At 47.6% G+C, this 20,423-nt stretch overlaps 1 long non-coding RNA gene across 1 annotated transcript; it reads left to right on the top strand.

Moving 5' to 3' along the window:
- The first annotated feature begins 226 nt into the window (after positions 1–226).
- On the top strand, positions 227–7,051 carry LOC103349848 (uncharacterized). The gene is made up of 2 exons (XR_011388968.2): positions 227–566; positions 6,382–7,051. It is a non-coding gene; the product is annotated as an uncharacterized LOC103349848 (long non-coding RNA).
- The last annotated feature ends 13,372 nt before the right edge of the window (positions 7,052–20,423 follow it).

Here is a 20,423-nt window from a genome sequence, read left to right on the forward strand (position 1 = left end):
TCAGAGACTTTGCGAGGGAATAGGAAATTAAATGATGAAATTGGCATGCAACTCTTTGAATGAAATGCTCACCTTACCAAGTTTTCACGAGGAAAATTGCTCTTGATGGTAGCTGCCCGCCTTGGTCCCACTCAGGTGCAGAACGCCTCCCAGGCCGAGCCTTGATTTTTCAACCACTAGGTGGCAGTGCAAGCACGGCCCAAGGCGCCCCTGACGTGCCAACCACAGCGACCGGCGCGAGGTTTCGCAACCAGGCCAGGGTTAGTCATCCCGCGACTGCAGCGCTGCCTTGTCAGTTTCAGTGTGTTTATTACTGGCGTTTCTCTCTGCCCTTCAACCTCCCCGGAGGCGGCGTGGCTTTGCTAGCAGCTCTGGGACTGTCTATTGAGTGTAGCGAGTGCGGGAAGAGCTTCCTGGGCTTGCTGTCTCGTGAGTGCAAGCCATTTCCATCCCTGGATCCAGGCTGCGGGCCTCCCGGCGGCGCCCCAAGTCTCTCCGTCGGTCTGCAGAACCCAGCCCTCGGCCGCAAGCTTTCCAGTCACTTGGGTGCTATGACCAGCTGTAGAGTAAGTGCCAAGGAGGGTGGGAGACGTTGGGCCTCGCGGTGAAGACCCTGGTTAAGACGCCCATGTTCCGCATCGGAGTACCTGGGTTTGGTACCTGGCACCTGCTCCTGCTAACGCAGACCCTGGGGCAGTAGTGATGGTCAGGTCATTGAGGTCGTGCCACCCACAGGGGAGACCTGGGTGGAGACCTCTGCTCCAGGCTTCCGCCAGGTGCCATCTGTGGAAATCTGGGGAGTGAACCCGTGAGTGGCAGTTGTCTGTCTCCCTCTCTGCCTCTCAAAAAAAGTTTAAGTTCATCGAAAAATGGAATTAAAACAAGCTTATTTTAGTACAAAATATTGTGAAATCCGTGCATATGACGGGTCTTCCAAAAGTGCATGGAAATCTGTATTATGAAAAGAAGGACGCATGGCTCTCAAAAATGTTTGCACCCAAATAAAATGATCTTTTCATCCAGTTTTCCGCGAAGCTATTGACGTACCCTTAAGCCTGTGTTTAGCATGTTGTCTGGCCCTGCAGTGTCTCAGCCCACCCGCCTCTGCTGCGTGTTCTACTTCAGGGTTCTTTGGGAGCGGGGCAAGTAAGATGTCAAGATGGAGAGCCTGAGCTGGCTGCTCCCCGCCCCCCACCAGCCTGGGACCATGATGTCCACACAGGCCAGGCCAGGCGGAGGGTCAGCTGGATGGGAGCATCCCTAGGGCCAAGGACGCTGTGCAACCAGCAGCTCTGATTCCAACCACCGAGGGAGGGCTGAGGGAGTGGAAGTCAGGAGCAGGTGCCCATCTGGACATCCTGCCCAGTCAGCCGGCCAGATGCAGGTTCCAGTGGATGAGGCTCCCTGCTTCTGCCTCTGGACTGAAACCCGACTCTGCTCGCCATCCTTTTGAAGATGAGATAGCACAAGCACGAGGGCTCCCTCTCACTCATGGAATTGCAAAGTTTTTCCACATTTCTTTCCCAAATGCTTGTTCATGATGGGGCTTTCGCTGGTCGCGATAAAACCAGATCAAAAGGACGCTGCGGTGAGTTTTTCGTGAAGCGACATTTGTGAGATTTAGAAGATGATCCCTTATTTTTCAGTCTGCCCTTCCTATTTCTATGGTTAATGTGTTTCTGTAAGGGAGCGGTGTAAGTTGCTTTCTACCTGAATGACATTTCCTAGCAAATAAAAACATGGCCAGCCTGTGGCACTCCTCCCCTTTCTCTCTCTCTTTCTCTCTTTCTCTCTTTCTCTCTTTCTCTCTTTCTCTCTTTCTCTCTTTCTCTCTTTCTCTCTTTCTCTCTTTCTCTCTCTCTCTCTCTCTCTCTCTCTCTCTCTCTCTCTCTCTCTCTCTCTCTCTTTCTTTCTTTCTTTCTTTCTTTCTTTCTTTCTTTCTTTCTTTCTTTCTTTCTTTCTTTCTTTCTTTCTTTCTTTCTTTTAGCAAATCTAAATCTCTTCAGCTCTGCATAGTCCTCAAACTTCTTTCACCTGAGAACAACTAGGGGCCATTCGAATGCTGCAGGCTAGTGGTGATGCTCGCTGACACTGGCTGACTCGGAAACACAAAGTGTAGGGGTGTGTGCACGCGCGCACACACATGCCTGGTCAGGTGTGGGCAGCAGAAATGCATTAGCATGGAGAAATGCAGGTTTTGAAAGTTATCTGGGGCTGGTGCTTTATCATAGTGGGTAAAGCCGCCGCCTGCAGTGCCGGCATCCCATATGGGCACTGGTTCAAGTCCTGGCTGCTTCACTTCCAATCCAGCTCTCTGCTATGGCCTGGGAAAGCCATAGAAGATGGTCCAAGTCCTTGGGTCCCTGCACCTGCGTGGGAGACCTGGAGGTAGCTCCCGGCTCCTGGCTTCAGATCTGCTCAGCTCCCGCCATTGCGACCAATTGGGGAGTAAACTAGTGGATAGAAGACCTCTCTCTCTCTCTCTCTGTTTGTCTCTGTCTCCCTCTGCCTCTGTAACTGCCTTTCAAATAAATAAATCTTAAAAAAAAAGTTATCTGAAAACACTCTGAATGAACAAATCTCCTGCTCCAAGTCCATTTGGGCAGAATTGAAAGCAGCTGTCCAGGATTAGCAATTTTTTTGTTTGTTTGTTTTAACCAGCATCCACCACCCAGAAATGATGGTGCTTGGGAGGGTTATCGGCTAATAAACACGAGAAAGTGTAGAGGAAAAGCTTGCAAGACGACACGTGAATAAATGTGTTCACAATTTAACACGAGAACATCCCTTCAGACTGGGAGGAATTTCAGCCTTTCAAAAAGGAGTGAAGTATTTATTTCCACAAGAGCCTGGGATCCTTGTGGGGGAGGGGATATGGGTTTGCAAAATCAGACTCTTGAGTGACATAGGCAGAGGTTGTCCCACCTCTGACTTGTCCTCCACGCGGTCTCAGGATTTTTCTCCCCTCAGCCTCCCATTGAACTCCTGCTTCAAGCCAGCCACTCACCCAGCAGACAAAGGAGACTCCGTTGCTGGCTGCTTAAAAAGGAACAAGAGGGAGAAAAGGGAAGGGAGGAAAGGAGAGAAATGCAGAAAGCCCCAAGGCTGGGATGGCCACGCTGGCTCTCGGAAAGCAAGGTCTGCATCTGGACAGCCCCTCTGAAACCCAGATGACCCCGTACAGAAATAACTCAAGCTGTGCGGTGTTGTTCAGAAGTGAGTCACGGGAGTTCAGTCAGTGCAGGCTGGCGCGCGAGCAGCCGTCTTTGCCTTGCTAACAGCTGTGTTCTGAAAGGCCAGGCGTCCTGGTACCATCTGACATTTGCAGCATGTTTCTCCGTCTCACCAAGGAGCTGCCGCGCCTCGGCTCCCAGGCTAGCTCGGGAAACCACTTCACCTAGTCTGCTTTTCCGACCTCCTCTGCAGCGCCTGAGCTGTCCCCGAGTTGGGCAGAGGGTGGCGATGGGGAAGTTCTACAGAAACTTTTTCACGGATTTCTTTCACAATTCTCACTAGAGACCCTTAGAACATCAGAAGAGCACCTGGGAGAGAAACGAGGCATAAGTAAATAGAAATATAAGTAATCAACTTTGCCAAGACGATGTGTTCAGAGAATTTTTTTTTAAGATTTATTTATTTTACTTGAGAGAGAAGGAGAGACAGAGAAAGAGAGAGGTCTTCCATCTGCTGGTTCATTCCCCAATTGGCCCCAATTGCCGCAGATATGCTAATCTGAAACCAGGAGCCAGGAGCTTCTTCTGGGTCTCCCATGTGGGTGCAGGGCCCAAGCACTTGAGCCATCCTCCACTGCACTCCCGGGCCACAGTAGAGAGCTGGATCGGAAGTGGACCAGCTGGGTCTAGAACTGGCACCCTTATGGGATGCCGGTGGTTCAGGCCAGGGCATTAACCTGCTGTGCGATAGCACCGGCCCCCAGAGAATTCTTAGATGAGGCAGCAGGCCACAGTTTAAGACACTCCAGGGTGCAAACAAAACTGCTTTCCTTGGGTGCTGTCTGCCCATGTCCGGTTGCATTCACAGGCCCCAGTACTTCCACTCATTCCCATTTTCTCTTTGCCTACCAGGCTATGTGTTCCAGGACAGCTCTGCACACCTAGAGTCTGGCTCACAGTAGATGCTCAGTGAGCATCTGATGAACTGAACAGCCATGAGCAAGCATCGTCTATTCCAGGGGTGGGGAACCTTTGCTCTGCCAAGGGTCGTTTGGATATTTATATCATTCCTGGGCCATACAAAATGGTCAGTGTAAAAATGAGCCTGCTATAGATGTATTGAATTTTGTGTCACACCTGCAGTTGCCTTGGTAGGGCCAGACTAAATGATTTTGCAGGCTTTTTACAACCCATAAGCCAAATGTTCCCCACCCTTGCCCCTACTATTCATTCTATAGATAATAGTCATGTGCCTACAATGGACTAGGTGTGTGCTGAGTACTGGGATTGTGTCCTTGCTTTGAAAATGAGCCTCCCAAATGTAGCTACATCTTGAGCCCCGGAAGCTGTGAATGCAACCTCACGTGGCAAAGGGGAGTTTGCAAGTGTGATTAAGTTAAGGATCTTGAGCTGGGGAGAGGACGCTGGATTAAGGAGGTGGGCCGATGCCATCATAAGGGTCCTCATGAGCATGTGGGAGGGAGGCAGGAGCACACACCAAGGAATCTGCAAACCTTTAGCAACCAGAAAAGACAAGGAAACAGATTCTCCTCTGGAGGCTGCAAGAGGAACACAGCCCTGCTAACACCGTGCTCTTAGCCCCGTAAGCCTGATGTCAGAATTCTGACTCAAGAACTAGATGATGATAAACTCATGTTATGCTTAAAGCCACTAGGTTGAAGGTCACTTGTTACAGCAACAGTAGAAAATGAATACAAGCTGAATATAACCCTAGTTTACTCAACATTTTGCATAATGTGTACCAGACATCTAAAAAGTATTGCCCATAAGATGTGATCGGAGAGGAAGTAGGGAGAATGATTAGCTCACACTTAGCATCTCTTCGCCAATGGGTTGACTCGTTCATTCTTTCTGTGCATGGAGTCCCTGCCCTCCTGAGGCTGTTCCCTCGCAGGGTAGCAGAATCCAGTTTGCACACTCGGGCCAGGTCCTGAGGCTTACAGACGGCACCTGTGCTGGGGAGGAGACATGCTCCCCAGCTGTCAGTCAACATGGTTTTCTCATCACCGCATTCTTCAAAGTCCAAGGAAACATCATTTGCATCTCCCTCTCCAAGGGAAGACTGAGGCATGGATTTGGTCAAATTTGCTCAACCACCCGGGAGCAAGAATACTCTTTCTACATCAAACCAGGGGCATTCCCTCGGCCTCAGTTTATTTTCCCCCCCCAAGGCATTCAGGAAGAGGGAGGAAGGGATCAAACACACAGGAGGAGGTGGCTTGGCTGCCAGAGGAAGAATTCTGGAAGAAAACTGATAGTCAAAAACCTATGGAATAGGAAAGCTTCCAGTTTTCAAATTACAACTTGGGGGAAAATCTGACAATTGGACAAGTTTCATTTTGAAAGTCATTTAACCCTAAAAGTCAAAACGAAACTCCAGGGGTGGGAACCCACAACAATCAAAATAAAAACAAGTTCTCACAAGCCTGCTGCGGTGCTAAATATAGATTGTCAGCTAGACCTCCAAATTTGTGACTTTTGTGAACTGTTTCGAATATTATCTTAAAAAAGAATGTCAAACAGAAGAAAGAATACTTACACGTGGGCGGTGTCCCACAGGGCAACGGGTAGTGTATGTGTGTGTAGAGGGCTAGTTTTTTGTTTTGGCTCTGTCGGAACCGTTGGGTTGTTTTTGAATACCTCCTGTGGTCACCTACACTGGCAATATTTTCTAATTGTGGTCAAAAGAAGCGGCTACAGTTTTGTGTGCTTGCTCCAGGAGGAAACGTACGTGTCACACACCAGTGCCCGGCCTCATCACAGCTAGAGAAGCACAGTTCAAAGTGGCAGCCCCACGGACGGTTCCTTCTACTGCTTAACCCCCCTCACCTCCGCGCTAAGGGAGAGGAGGAAGAAGCGCAGGATCTCAAACGTCCTGTGCCCTGGTGGCCCGAGGGTTCCCCCGGAACGATGGCCTCTCAGGTTCCTGTGGCAGTGGGGGGAGGGCTTTGAACCGGGGCGTTTGAACTGCTGAGCAATTTCTTATTAAGGCGTGAACAGAGTCAGCTGGGGTTTTAGGCCTTGGCTTGTGGTGGGCTGTTTTCCTGCCACGGTTGTGGTTTACCGTCTACCTGAGTGTTCAAAACTGCTTTGCAAACTCCAGCGACTTGGTTTCAGATTGGGTCCCTGTCCCTCTCGGGCGCAGCCTGGCCCCTGGTGACGTGCTCTGCTCTGTGTTTTCTCCCAGGCCTTGCTCCGTGTCCACTGTGAGCCCCAACGGAAGAATCACGTGGCGGGCAGGCGTTCCACACCATCAGGCCTCAGCAGCGGGTGTAGTTCCAAGAATGGTAAATTGGGAAGAATAAAGATGGGTCTTCAGACTGATGCACAAAGATGATTTCACAAAAGAGACGTGGAAAATCATTCACAAAACCATGCAGTCCCAAAAAAAGTAATTGTTACAGCAAGAAGCTTAGAATTCTGTGGACCATTCCTAGAGATTTATGCTAAGGGAATCATGAATATGTAAGAAAGTTTCAAAAATAATCACAACGGGTTTTGGTTATTAGGATCTCTTCTATAATTAAAAAAAAAAAATAGGAGCCAGTACTGTGGCGTAGCGGGTAAAGCCACTGCCTGCACTGCCGACATCCCATATAGGCCCCGGTTCAAGTCCCAGCTGCTCCACTTCTGATCCAGCTCTCTGCTATGGCCTGGGAAAGCAGTAGAAGATGGCCCAAGGGGGCCCCAGCACCCACATGGGAGACCCGGAAGAAGCTCCTGGTTCCTGGCTTCAGATCGGCACAGCTCCAGCCGTTGTGGCCAACTGGGGAGTGAACCAGCAGATGGAAGACCTCTCTCTTTCTCTGTCTCTCCATCTCTCTCTGTAACTCTGCCTTTCAAATAAAATAAATAAATTTTACCAAAAAAAGAAGGAAATAGCAATATTGAATAAATTATAACTATATAATTGCCATAATCAATAGCTAGCATTACTTGAATGTTTATTGCATGCTAGATATTGTGCTAATTGTCTTCTGTGTATTATCACACTTAATCCTCAAGACGCTCCCAGGGAAGTTACACTTAGGGTATAAAGTACGAAGAAAGGAAAAGTTCCTTGTTTCCCACCATAGTGCCAGTAGAGTAAGATACACAGTGACCTCTCAGAATTCACTTCCACCTAGAACCTCAGAATGTGGGCTGATTTGGAAATAGGGTCTTTGCAGATATTGCTGGTTAAAGAGATGAGGAGGCAAGTGTTATGGCACAGCAGGTTAAGCTGTTGCTTGCAAGGCCAGCATCCCATATTAGAGTGCTTGTTCGATTCCCAGCTACTCTGCTTCCAATCCTGCTCCCTGCCAGTGTGCCTCAGAAAGCAGTGACCCAAGTTCTTGTACTCTTACCACCAATGTGGGAGACCTAGATGGAGTTTCTGGCTTCAGCCCAGCCCAACCCTAGCTGTTGCAGGCATTTGGAGAAAGAACCAGTGATTGGAAAAGTCTCTTTCTCTGTCTTTCCTTTTCTGTCACTTTGCCTTTAGATAAATACATAAATATTTCTCTAAAAAATATTTAGAGAAGAGATTTAGGGTAGGCCCTAAATCCAGTGACTGTTGCCTTATATGGGAAAGGAGAGAGTGATTTGAGAGCCACATAAACACAGGGTACAAGTCAATGTGAAGAGAGAGCGGAAACCAAAGTCACCAGTTTCAAGCCAAGGAATGGCAGAGGTTGCTGGCAACCACTAGAAGCCAGGAAAGAGGCATGGAACCCATTCCCCCTCAAAGCTTCCAGAAAGAATAACCTTGCACACATTTTGATTACAGCCTTCTGGCCTCCTGAAGTCCAAGAGAATCAAGTTCTGTTGCTTTAAGCCTCTTAGTTTGTAGTACTTTGTTACGGCAGCCACAGGAAAGGAATCCAGCAAGGGAGCAGCACACCCGGGACCTGAGCCCAGGCTAACCCCAGAAGCAGAGTTCCCCACTGTACCATGCCACTTCCAACAGCAGGGCTCCAAGTTCTACGCACAAAATCCCATTTGCGTAAAAATGTGAATATATGCATAGAAGAGAACTGGAAGAATATGCAGCAGAATGTTTATTTCTGGGTGGTGAGATTCCAGATGGATTTTAATTTCCTTCCTTTTCCTTATCTGTGTTTTCTTTTTTCAGCATTGAAGTGCAGTGCTTTTCATGGTGAGATGCATGCTGAAGTATGGAGGGGTGAAGGGGCATCACACTGCAACATACTCAATCAGTTCAGACAAAAGCTCAAGTGCACGGACACGCAGAGAAAAGGAGAGAGGACATATGGGGAAGCCACAGCCTCTGGGGGATCTGGGTGAAGGGTATGAGGGACTCTGCTTTGTTCTTGCAGCTTTTCAGTCATTCTGAAATTATTGCAAAATTTGAAAGTGACTGAAACATTAAACATTTTTAAAAGGAGTCCTGACACAGACGATGTCCAACACCAAAACGGAAACAACTTCCTAAAGTATCTGTGCGGCAGCAAAGATGATACTTACAGGGGAAAAATGCACAGGGCTAGAGAGAGAGACAAGGAAAGAGATGATAAAAGAAAGCAACGTGGAAAAGAACTCCCTGCGGGGAGACAGCAGTGAGGCCAGCACGGGCCCTGCACCCTCGCTCAGCTCTCAAATGCTGCTCTTTGCACTTAATGGGCAAAGAATGACTTGGAGTGAGGGCTGGACAAGGAGTCAGAAGATCAGGGTTCAGCTGCCTTGCAGGTGCAGAAGTGAGACCCACATCATTTTACAGTCTGTTCAGGCTCTGATGGAGCTTTGCATCCCTGGATACTCCATCCCCACCCCCACCCCCAGGGTAGCCGTCCGCAATCATTATGCAGACCACATTTGTGAGATACTATAGATAGAGACAAGCCAGAAAATGATTTCATGGTGTCTCAAACATGCAAAACTATTAACAGGCCACTTGATATTTTTATTTTAGTAGGGCAGAGATTCTAATTATGTGCCAAATTTCAAGCTCACTTCCAACCCACATGTCTAGTTTACCATCTGGACAAATATAGGGAACAGTATGTCCATAATTTGGACTTCTCTAAAGGGGAAAAAAGTCACATTACTAAATGTCATTATTTCAGATGGCCCACTTCTCTGTTGCTAATTTCTTTAAAAATCTGTGGCCATTACAAAAACTAGCTTCATGTTATCAGCACCATGTTATCGGCGTCATCTGACTTGGCGCACAGATATCGTGCAACTGAGCTGGGGCTCGTCCATTCGAAGGAACTGCTCCTTCTCGTTCTGAGGTTGGTGAGGGCCAGGGCTGGTGCAAATGGAGTAGCCCCACCCCGACTCTCCAATGGCATAGGTACATTTATGGTTTGGCAAAAGCACATCGAATATATTATAAGCATTTAATTGAATTAAGGGATAATGGGTCCATTTTTATTCCTTTCTCAAGTTGGTTCATGTTCAGCATTTCTTCGTCACAAAGGTTTGCTAATTGTTCCAATTTGCAGTGCCAAGCAATTTGTACCTGATAATTCCATAAATGTTTGCATTTCTGGGTTCCTACAAAGCAATTCTGCCTCGCCTGTAAGTAGCCATCTGTAGGGCAATGGTCCCACAAAGCGTCCAGGAGCAGGCACTGTTCTGCCCTGTCTCACCGCATGTGTGCTCTGCACCTCCCTGGAGCTGTGGCGGGGAGCTCAGTGATGAATTGGCTGTGCAGGATGCCACCCACGGACCATTCAAATAGAATTACCAGCCAGGGGAGCTGTCTGGGTGGGAGGTTTGTTGTGTGTATATATATTTTCTCCTAATGTATTTAAAGCTAGTTTGAAGTACAAATGGGAAGATTCCTTTTTAGTTTGACTCCTTAGGGAAAGAAAAGCAGTTTCCTGGTAAGATTCCAGGCCGCCAGCCCCACCTCCGTTTCAAGCTCTTTTGATCCTTTTTCTACCAGTTTTATTAACATTTCCTGCTTTGAGCTGTCATCACGGGATATGAAGAATGTCTCCCTTTAAGTCCTAAACCTTTTTTTTTCCAAAGTGAAACCTCCTCCCCAAGGCTGTAGGGGCCATGGCATTTTGGAATTTTGGGGTGGGAGCAATGGTGCTCACCAGCCTCTGCGTAAAACATGACCTAGGATCCTAACGAACCCTGAGACGAAGAGCAGCTTTGAAACGGTTTGGGTTGGCCAGTCTTAGCAGATGAGTATCTGAGGAGCTGGCAGCATGATGACGAGGCTGTCATCCAGCTGGACCCCTGGGCCAGGCTGAGGCTCTTGTCTTCTTCCTCTCCTTCTGGTTCACTCCCCAATTGGCCACAATGGCCAGAGCTGCACCAATCTGAAGCCAGAAGCCAGACACTTCTTCCTGGTCTCCCACATGGGTGCAGGGGCCCAAGGGCTTGGGCCATCTTCTACTGCTTTCCCAGGCCATAGCAGAGAGCTGGATTAAAAGTGGAGCAGCCAGGACTTAAACTGACGCCCATATGGGATGCTGGCACTGCAGGCTGTGGCTTTACCCGCTACACCACAGCACCACCCCCGAGACTATCTTATAATGATGATTCATTTAAAGCCTTGTTCCTGGGAATGACACTAAATCAGTCATCACGGAAACACGGCTAAAGTTTTCGTGAACCTGGTGGAGAGTTTTTGTATCTCAGGGCACTTAACTTCAAGACGCTGTCCTCTCTGCGTTCCCTGGTGCCTTACACAGGAGGCAGGAGCCACGTTCTAGCATTGCTACCAGAGGCAAAGGGCTGACGAATTTTGATTGATCCATTCCCAGAAAAAGAGCTCTAGAATCAGAAAGGTGATTTTCCTGAAGACACTGAATTCATGATGCCGTGGACATGTTTTCTGGCATGGTTACTCATTTCTTAGGGCCCTCACGTAGTGGCTCCTACAGGTGTGTGTGTTGGTCATTAGGCGAGCAAAAGTGCATTTCTTGGATTTGGCTGTTGATTCTCAAACTTCAGTGTGTTTTAGAATCAACCATCAGAGGTAGTGGTTAGGAGTGTTAAAATGTGGACTCTGGAGGTCACGTATCGATTCAGTTCTGCAGCCGAAGAGACATCTGTGTTGTAACAAATATCCGAGTAATTCCAATGCAAGCAATTTGCAGTGAGAGACACTGCTGCATAAACTCTGATGTAGAATATTTAGACATGTGTTTTCTGGTTTTCAGATTTTCTACTCCAAAATCTATTATTTCAAAATTTTTTTCTGAATAACAAAACACTTAGAACATGAGAAGTTACTCAACACTAGTAGTCACTAAGAAATGCAATTGAAAATTACAATGAGGGGCCAGTGCTGTGGCACAGCAGGTTAATGCCCTGGCCTGAAGCACCAGCATCCCATATGGGCACTGGTTTGAGTCCCAGCTGCTCCACTTCCAATCCAGCTCTCTGCAATGGCCTGGGAAAGCAGTAGAAGATGGCCCAAGCCCTTGGGCCCATGCACCCACATGAAAGACCGGGAAGAAGTTCCTGGCTCCTGGCTTCGGATCGGCACAGCTCCAGCCGTTGTGGCCAATTGGGGAGTGAACCATCAGATGGAAGACCTCTCTCTCTCTCTCTCTGCCTCTCTTCTCTCTGTGTAACACTGACTTTCAAATAAATAAATAAGTCTTTAAAAAAAATTGCAATGAGAGAGGCCAGCATTATGGTGTAGTGGGTAAAACCCCACCTGCAACACCGACATTCCATATGGGTGCCACTTCCAGTCCCAGCTGCCCCCTTTCTGATCCAGTTCCCTACAAATGGGCTGGCAGATGATGGCCCAAGTATCTGAGCCCATGCTACTCACATGAGAGTCCTGGCTTTGGTCTGGCCCAGCCCTATCTATTGTGGCCATTTGGGGAATGAACCGGTGGGCGGAAGATCTCTCTCTGCTTCTCTCTCTTCTCTCTCTCTCTCTCTCTCCTTATCTCTCTCTCTCTCTCCCCCTCTCTCTCCCTCTCTTTCCCTCTGTCTCTGTGTTAAGTCCAACTTTCAAATAAATAGACAAATATTTTTAAAAAACACAATTACGATAAGAAACTACTACAGATTCGTTAGAATAGCTACAACTAAACAAACCAGATGGGACAGGGGTTTGACCTAGCAGTTAAGATGCCCTTGTCCCGTGTCAGAGTACCTGAGTTTAGCTCCCAACTCTGGCCCTCCATGTAGTTTGCTGCCAGTGCAGATCCTGGGAGGCAGCAGGTGATGGCTAAAGCAGTTAAGTCTCTACCACCCATGTGGGAGATCTGGTTTGAGCTCCTAGCTCCCAGCTTCAGCCAATCCTGGTCCACCTGTATTGTGGGCATTTGGGGAGTGAACCAGTCTCTCTACCTCTTGAATAAATAAAAATTACATACACACAGACACATTCACACGTATGTATGTGTGTGTGCTTGTATATGAATGGCAATACCAAACCTAGATGGAGGATGTAGAAAAACTGGAACCCTCATCTGTTGCTTATGGGAACAAAAACTGTAAAGCAGTTTGGTGGCTTCTTAAAAAATTAAACATATACTTACCATATTACCTAGTAATTCTACTCCTAGGCATTAACCAACAGAAATGAAAACTTGGGTCTACATAAGCACTTGTACATAAATATTCACAGAAGCATTATTCATAATCACTCTAAACGTCACACAATCCAAATGTCCACCTTCTGGTGACAAAAATAAATGCTTTATATATATATATATACACACATATATATGTATACACACACACATATATGCAGCATGGAGTGTTATTCCACATTTAAAAAGAAAAGAGAAGGCAGGCATTGTGACCCAGTGGGTTAAGCTACCACTTGGGACACCCATATGCCGTAACAGAGTGTCTGGGACGGAATTCCAGCTCTTCCATTTCTTTTTGTTTTTGTTTTTAAAAATTATTTATTTATTTAACTTGAAAGACTGGGTTACAGAGAGGGAGAGTCAGAGGCAGGGAGAGAGAAAGGTCTTCCATCCACAATCCACTGGTTCACTCCCCACAACTAGAGATGGGCCAGTCTGAAGCCAGCAGCCAGGAGCTTCTTGCGGGTCTCTCACATGGGTGCAGGGGCCCAAGGACCTGGGCCATCTTCCACTGCTTTCTCAGGCATATTAGCAGAGAGCTTAATTGGAATTGGAGCAGCCGGGATTCGAACTGCTGTCTGTATGGAATGCTGATGCTGTAGGCAGCGGCTTTACCAACAATGCCACAGCGCCAGCCTCCAGCTCCTCAATTTATGATCCAATTTCCTGCTAATGTGTACCACAGAAGGCAGCAAATGATGCCCCAAGTATATGGGTTCCTGCCATCCATATGGGAGACCAGATGGAGTCTCTGTCTCCTGGCTTCTGCCTAGCTTACCCTTGGCTGTTGCAGGCAAATGGAAACTCTCTGTGTCTCTACCTTTCAAATAAATAAATAAATCTTAAAAAAAAAACTAGGGGGTGGGTGTATAGCTTAGTAGTTAAGATACCCACATCTCACATCAGAATATCTAAATTCAATTCCCAGCTCTAGGGACCAGCGTTGTGGCATAGTAAGTAAAGCTGCTGCCTGAGGCCCTGGCATCCCATATGAGCATTTGTTCATGTCCTGGCTGCTCCACTTCCAATCCAGCTCCCTGCTAATGTGCCTGGATAGGCAGTGGAGGATGGCCCAGAAGAAGCTCCTGGCTCCTGACTTTAGATCAGCACAGCCCCAGCCATTGCAGCCATGTGGGGAGTGAACCAGTGGATGGAAGATCTCTCTGTGCATCTGTGTCTCCCTCTCTCTATCTCTGACTTTCAACTATAATAAATAAATCTTTCTTAAAAACATTCTCAGCTCTGACTCCTTACTCCAGCATCCTGCCAATGTAAACACTGGAAGGCAGTGATGGCGGCTTAAGTCCCTGGGTTCCTGCCACCCACATGGGAGCCTGAATGGAGTCCCAGTCTCCTGGCTTTGGCCTAGCATAGTCCTGGCTGTTGCAGGTAGATGGAAACTTTGTGTCTCTGCCTCTCTCACTCTGTCACTGTGCCTTTCAAATAAATAAATAAATCCTAAAAACTGAGAAAAAAACACTAGGGAGTCAGTGGATAGCCTGGTGGTTGAGACACCCACATCTCACGGCAGAGCACCTGAATTCAGTTCCCAGCTCTGTCTCTTGACTCCAGCAGCCTGCCAATGTAGGCTCTGGTGGGGGCTTACATAGCTGGGTTCCTGCCACCCACGTGGGAGACCTGGATTGAGTTCCTGGCTCCTGGCTTTGGCCACAGCCCCCCATCCCACCCCAGCCTTCGCTGCTGTGGGCATTTTGCTATGAACCTGTGAATGGGAGCAGTCTCTCTCTCTGCATCTTTCTGTCTCTCCATCCCTCTCTCTCTGCCTCTCAAGTAAATAAAAGCATTTTTAAGAAAGGAGAACTTCTGATACGTGGTACAATATGGATGAATTTCAAAAACATGCAAAATAAAATCAGCCAGACACAAAAGACTGCAGATTGTATGATTCTATTTATATAAAATTTCTAGAAAAGGCAAATCTATGGAGCTAGAAAGCAGTCCAGGAGTTGCCTGGAGCTAGGAGCAAGAATGTGCAAAAGGAAATTTTTGGTGAGACAGAAATGTTCTACAACTGGATGGGGGAATTTTTGCAGAACTCTATAAATTTACCCCCCCACACACACACATTCATTAAGCTACACAGTTCCATTGTAAAAATGTTAACTTCTACAAATTATACCCCGAGAAAAAGCTATTTGGGAAAATAATCGGCTCCTCCAAATGTCAATTGAATATTATTTGAGTGTCAATCATAAACTGAATCGATCAATCAATCAAAAAACATTTCAAAGTATTTAGGAGATGGTATTAAAAAAAAGTATGAGTGTACTTCAAAGAGTCTGTGAAAAAATGGAATTAAGACATGTTAATTTTGGGGCCAGTGCTGTGGCATAGCTGGTAAAGCCACAGCCTACAGTGCCAGCATCCTGTATGGGCGCCAGTTCAATTCCCGGCTGCACCACTTCCGATCCAGCTCTCTGCTATAGCCTGGGAAAGCAGTAGAAGATGGAGGAAGTCCTTGGGCCCCTGCACCTGCATGTGAGACCTGGAAGAAGCTCCCGGCTCCCGGCTTCAGATTGATCTAGCTCCAGCCACTGTGGCCATTTAGGGAGTAAACCAGCGAATGGAAGACCTCTCTCTCTCTCTATATATATATATAATGCTGCCTTTCAAATAAATAAATCTTTTAAAGAAAGATGCTAATTTTGGTTCAAAATTTTTTGAAATCTCTGTTTTTCATAATACACATTTCAAAGGCCATGATATGCATAGATTTCAAAATTTTTTGCCTATCTGGGGCAAGTGGTTTGTGCACTAGTTAAGTTACCACTTCAGATGCCTGCATCCCATATTGGAGTGCCTGGTTTGAAACCTAGCTCCTCTACATCAGTCAGGCTTCTTCCTCCCCCCCGCCCCTTCTTTTTTAAGATTTATTTATTTACTTGAAAGTCAGAGTTACAGAGAGAGAGGGAGAGAGGGAGAGAAGGAGACCTTCCATCTGCTGGTTCACTCCCCAAATGGCTGCAACTGCAGGGGCTGGGCCAGGCTGAAGCAAGGAGCCAGGAGCTTTATCCAGGTCTCCCAAGTGGATGGCAGGGGCTCAAGGACTTGGGCCATCTTCTGCTTTCCCAGGTGTATTAACAAGGTTATGGATCAGAAGTAGAGCGGCCAGGACTTGAACCGGTGCTCAAATGGGATGCCAGGGTTGCAGGTGGTAACTTAACCTGCTGTGCTACAATGCCTGTCAAGCACACTCTTGAGGCAACGGATAATGGCCCAGCCTGCCACCCACATGGGAGACCCAGAATGAGTTCTGAGCTCCTGGATTTGACCTGGCCCAGCCCTGGCTGTTGTAAGCATTTGGGGAGTAAAGCGATGAGGTAAGATCTCTGTGTGTCTGTCTCACTGTCTCTCTGCCTTTCAAATGGAATGAAAATTAACAAATAAATAAAAACTCATCTTCGAATTCCATCTTCCATGAACTTCTAAAGTGCCCATGTATACTTATAATTTTGGAGTTCCTGGTGTGTGTCGTCCCCTACGAGCTGACGTCAGTGTCCTCAGGAGGTGACTGTGTCCTCTGCAGCTGACTCTGAGCCCCTGGTTCAGCCTCAGCTCTGCTGCCTTGCCCACAGCTTTCCAGCTGCCTTCAGCTTTTCTCAGGGTTAACCACCACTAGACTCTCCCCCGGAGGCTTGCTAATAGGCTGTTGTGGCCTTCTTGCTTTCTTAACAGCCAGAGAGGACAGTCCCCCATTCCGTCTGACTCATCTGCTTTTTTTTTTTTTTTTTCTGTGAAGCAGGAGAAGAAAGAAGAGTTTTCAGTCACATTATATGTCTCTGTATCAGCAATTCAATTGTTCCCTTAGCAACCATCGCTATTACTGCTGGCTTTCCAAGACACTGCCTTCTCAAAGAGCCTAGAGTCACAGAATATCCCGGATCCTGCCAGAAGCTGTTCTCAAAAAAGACCAGTGTCTCCTCTTAGGCAGATTATTTAAAAAAAAAAAATCTTCTGACAAAGCTTTTCATTTCCAGATAAATGTCAAAATGAGGTCATTTGGCCTACACCAGGACGAGGGGTGCTGGGGTCACTTGGCCTACACCAGGACGAGGGGTGTTTGCTGCTCCTCTCCAGCCAGTGGGTGTCAGGGGTCACTAGGGAGATCGGGAGGGGGGCGGGGAGAATAACACAGGGCAGGAGCCATCCAGGGAGCCTCCTGCCCGGCCTGCCTGTGTGCATGAAGGCTCAGAATCACCACCGTGTCATGGGACTCCTTGTGGGCACACACTGTTCCTTGGCATGTCTGTACAACCAGGTGGAAACCAGGACAGGGAAGAGCCCGGAAGTATGGTTTCCTTTATTGTTTCTCCCTTTATTTCTTTTCCAAGAGGGTCTGTAATTCTTTTCCCTTAAGAAAAGGACACATTCTCTATGATCAGCACTATTCAAAATGCAAGGGCATCTCAGACAACAGAGAACATAGTGGCCTTTCAAGAAAATATGTATTTCCCAGACACCGTGGGAGAGTCTGGAGTTTGTGATCACCGCATTCCACAGGCCCATCACTAAGAATAAGATCTCATAGTAATCACTTAATAGTTTTGTTTCTTCCTTTATACGTTTATTTACCTTTTAAAACATTAAAAATTGATTAGAAATAATTGTACCACTTATGGAATACAATGCAGCATCTCAATTCATGTACACCTGTGTACTGATCAAACATCAAGGTAATTAACATTTCTCCCTCTCTGTGATTCCTTTGCGATTAGGGTCTGGGAGCACCTCTCTGTTTTCTCTGTGTTTATTTTTAATTCATAAGAGTAAAGTGATATTTTATTACTATCCTAGGACCCTGTGGCTATTCAGCATTTCAGAACACCTGTACTTCAAACGGTTGATACCAAATACCTTTAGCAAACCTCTGCTACATATTAACTCTTGTGTACCAGGAGTTGGGTGTATTAATTACATGATGTTGGTAACCTTTCTCATTTTAATATATATTTGAGATCTTGCTTTTTCTTTTTCTTTAAGATTTATTTTTATTTATTTGAAAGACAGAGTTACAGAGAGAGGTGGAGAAAGAGAGAGAGGTCTTCCATCCGCTGGTTCACTCCCCGGATGGCTGCAACGGCCGGAGCTGCACCAATCCGAAGCCAGGAGCCAGGAGCTTCTTCCAGGTCTCCCACACAGGTGCAGGGGCCCAAGGACTTGGGCTATCTTCTACTGCTATCCCAGGCCACAGCAGAGGGCTGGATTGGAAGAGGAGTAGCCAGGACTAGAACCAGCGCCCATATGGGATGCTGGCACTTCAGGCCAGGGCATTAACCCACTGCGCCACAGCCCTGGCCCTGAGATCTTGCTTTTTCAACTCTTGTTATTTCACTTTTCCTTGAAATCAATTCTGTTCCTAATTCAGGTAGGTCTTCCTGGGAGATTAGCTCAAATTAAGAAGGCGTCCTGAAGTAGAAACCATTCAAAACTGTTAACCCAGGAGCTACTGACCCAGTGAGCTTACCAGAAAAGGAGGAAATGTCTGCAGTATCTTGTCGCCTTTAAGGAGAGGATCCAAGTGCCTAAGCAGGTACTCAGCTAAGGCTGCTGATGGGAATACCAGCTTGGAGAGTGAGTGTCGTCCCAATCCTTCGAGGCGATGGGAGAGATTGTATATAAGGGCAGTCTACTCCCTTGGGTTTTCCCCAAATCATACTAAGCTACCAAGAATGAAAGGCAAACACTCAGACTTCACTGGGATAGCCGTGAAGACGAGACCTGTGGGTGCTGAGCTCACACAGCTCAAGTGGAAACGCTACCCGTCGTGGAGCAGCTGGGATTCGAACCAGCACCCGTATGGGATGCCGGCACTGCAGGTGGCGGCTTTACCCACAGTGTCGGCCACCATAAACTTTTTAAAGTACCCTCGTGTAGGTGTGTATACATGCATGTGTAACAACACATGTTCTAGGAAAGCTTCAGAGCATGGAGGTAGCCCATTCACGCTCTGAGTCTCATCAGCGTGGCTGCCCCAGTGGGAAGGGATCCAGTGGACAGCCTGCTTAGTCACATGGGCGCTGTCACACATCCTCTTCCTGGCTGGCGAAGGCTTGCCAGCCACCCAGCCTTGCTTCCTAGGCTAGGGAGAAAGAAATAGAGCACATTCAGGAATGCATATAATTTATGTAACATGCATATATTAAATTGTAGTATAAGATTTGAAAAATATAGAAAAGTTCAAGAAAAAAGAAACCTGCAGCTTTACTTCCAAATGAGAGAACCCTCACTGACACTGGAGTAGATTCCACTTATCGTGTTTATTTGTTGCCATGAGTAGGACTTGGGCTTTGGGCTTAGTTCTGGAACGCGTTTTCTCTCCCATTGATCATACATCGCAGACCACTTTTGTGACCAGCAGCCTGGGCTCCAGGCAGGGCTGAGCTCCTTGCATCACAGATCACTGCGAGGGACTTCTGCCTGATCTCCTGCCTCAGGATGTGGCCTTTGGTTTTGACCTGAGTTCAGTGATACACCCAGTCAGTCTGCAGAGCCACAGAATTACAGCCTGTGGGAGCTTGGAGGGACCACGAGTGACCGTGGAAGTCAGGCCCCTCAGCTGAAACATGGGAAAACTGAGCCTAATCACAGCCAAACCCAGGACTAGATCCAAATCCATCACTCAGGGGCCACAAGCATGAAAACTCTTCCCTTGCTGCCAACAGCCCACTGGAGGACTCCAGGTGGAAAAGGGTGTGCAGCCTTGCAATGACCTTATTTGGTGGCGGTAGCTCTGCCTCACCCAGTAGGAGGCAAACATGAGTGGGGGCAGGTCGGGCCAGGCGTAGGACTTAGCAGGTCATCCCAGTGGCTCCAACACAGAGAAATGCCCGTAGGCACACCCACCCTTCCAGAGAGTGGGGTCTCAGGTGTGGCAGGTGTCTGCAACTCCAGCCACCTCTCTCCCCCTCCCCAGCTGCCCCCATGCTCAGAGCCAGCTCAGCTCTCCTTATAGGCATTCCTGCTTCCTCCCTGCCCACCACAACCCTAGGACTGATCTCTTGCAGCAGCCAAGGGGATTTTTTAAAAATGCAAAACTGCCCAAAACCTGCAGCAGTAGTGGCTGTCCCATCTTATTCAGGGTGGAAGCTCTTACAGTGTCCCCAGGGCCCCTTCCCACCCATCTGCTTCTCTGCCCCCTGTTTACTGGGTTCCTGCCATCCTGGCTGCCCCAGTCTTTCTCCACGTGTCCTCCACTAGAAATAAGCTCTAGGAAGCCTTGGGTCTCTGTCTGTCTGTTTAATTAGTCAGGGTCCTTTTGCTGCAAACCATAGACACCAAGTGCAGCCAGCATATGGGAGAAAGAAAGGAGATTTACTGCAAGAATTTAATGAAACTCACAGGTGCAAGGGAGGCCTGGCTCCCAGAAGGTACTGAAACCAAAGGAGAGAGCTCTCTTGTTCCCCTGCTGGTTTCTCTCTGCAAGTCGGCTACTTCTCTCTCTCTCTCTCTCTCTCTCTCTCTCTCTCGACCACATAGAATATGACCAGTTCCAACTCAACCATTCAACTACTATTTCTGTGTGTGTCACAGGTGCCAGGCACTGGTGTAGGTGCCTGCGCTGTACCTGTGAGCAAAGAAAACTGAGCCCTGACTTCATGGGGATTACATTCCGGTGGGAGAGGCAGGCCACACACAACACCAGCCAGCATCAGATGTCTTGTTAGAGGGGAAGGGAGGTGGGAAAGAAAAG

Source organism: Oryctolagus cuniculus, chromosome 5, assembly GCF_051225735.1.
Source record: "Oryctolagus cuniculus isolate XC-2025 breed Fujian yellow rabbit chromosome 5, ASM5122573v1, whole genome shotgun sequence".
NCBI classification, from domain to species: domain Eukaryota; kingdom Metazoa; phylum Chordata; class Mammalia; order Lagomorpha; family Leporidae; genus Oryctolagus; species Oryctolagus cuniculus.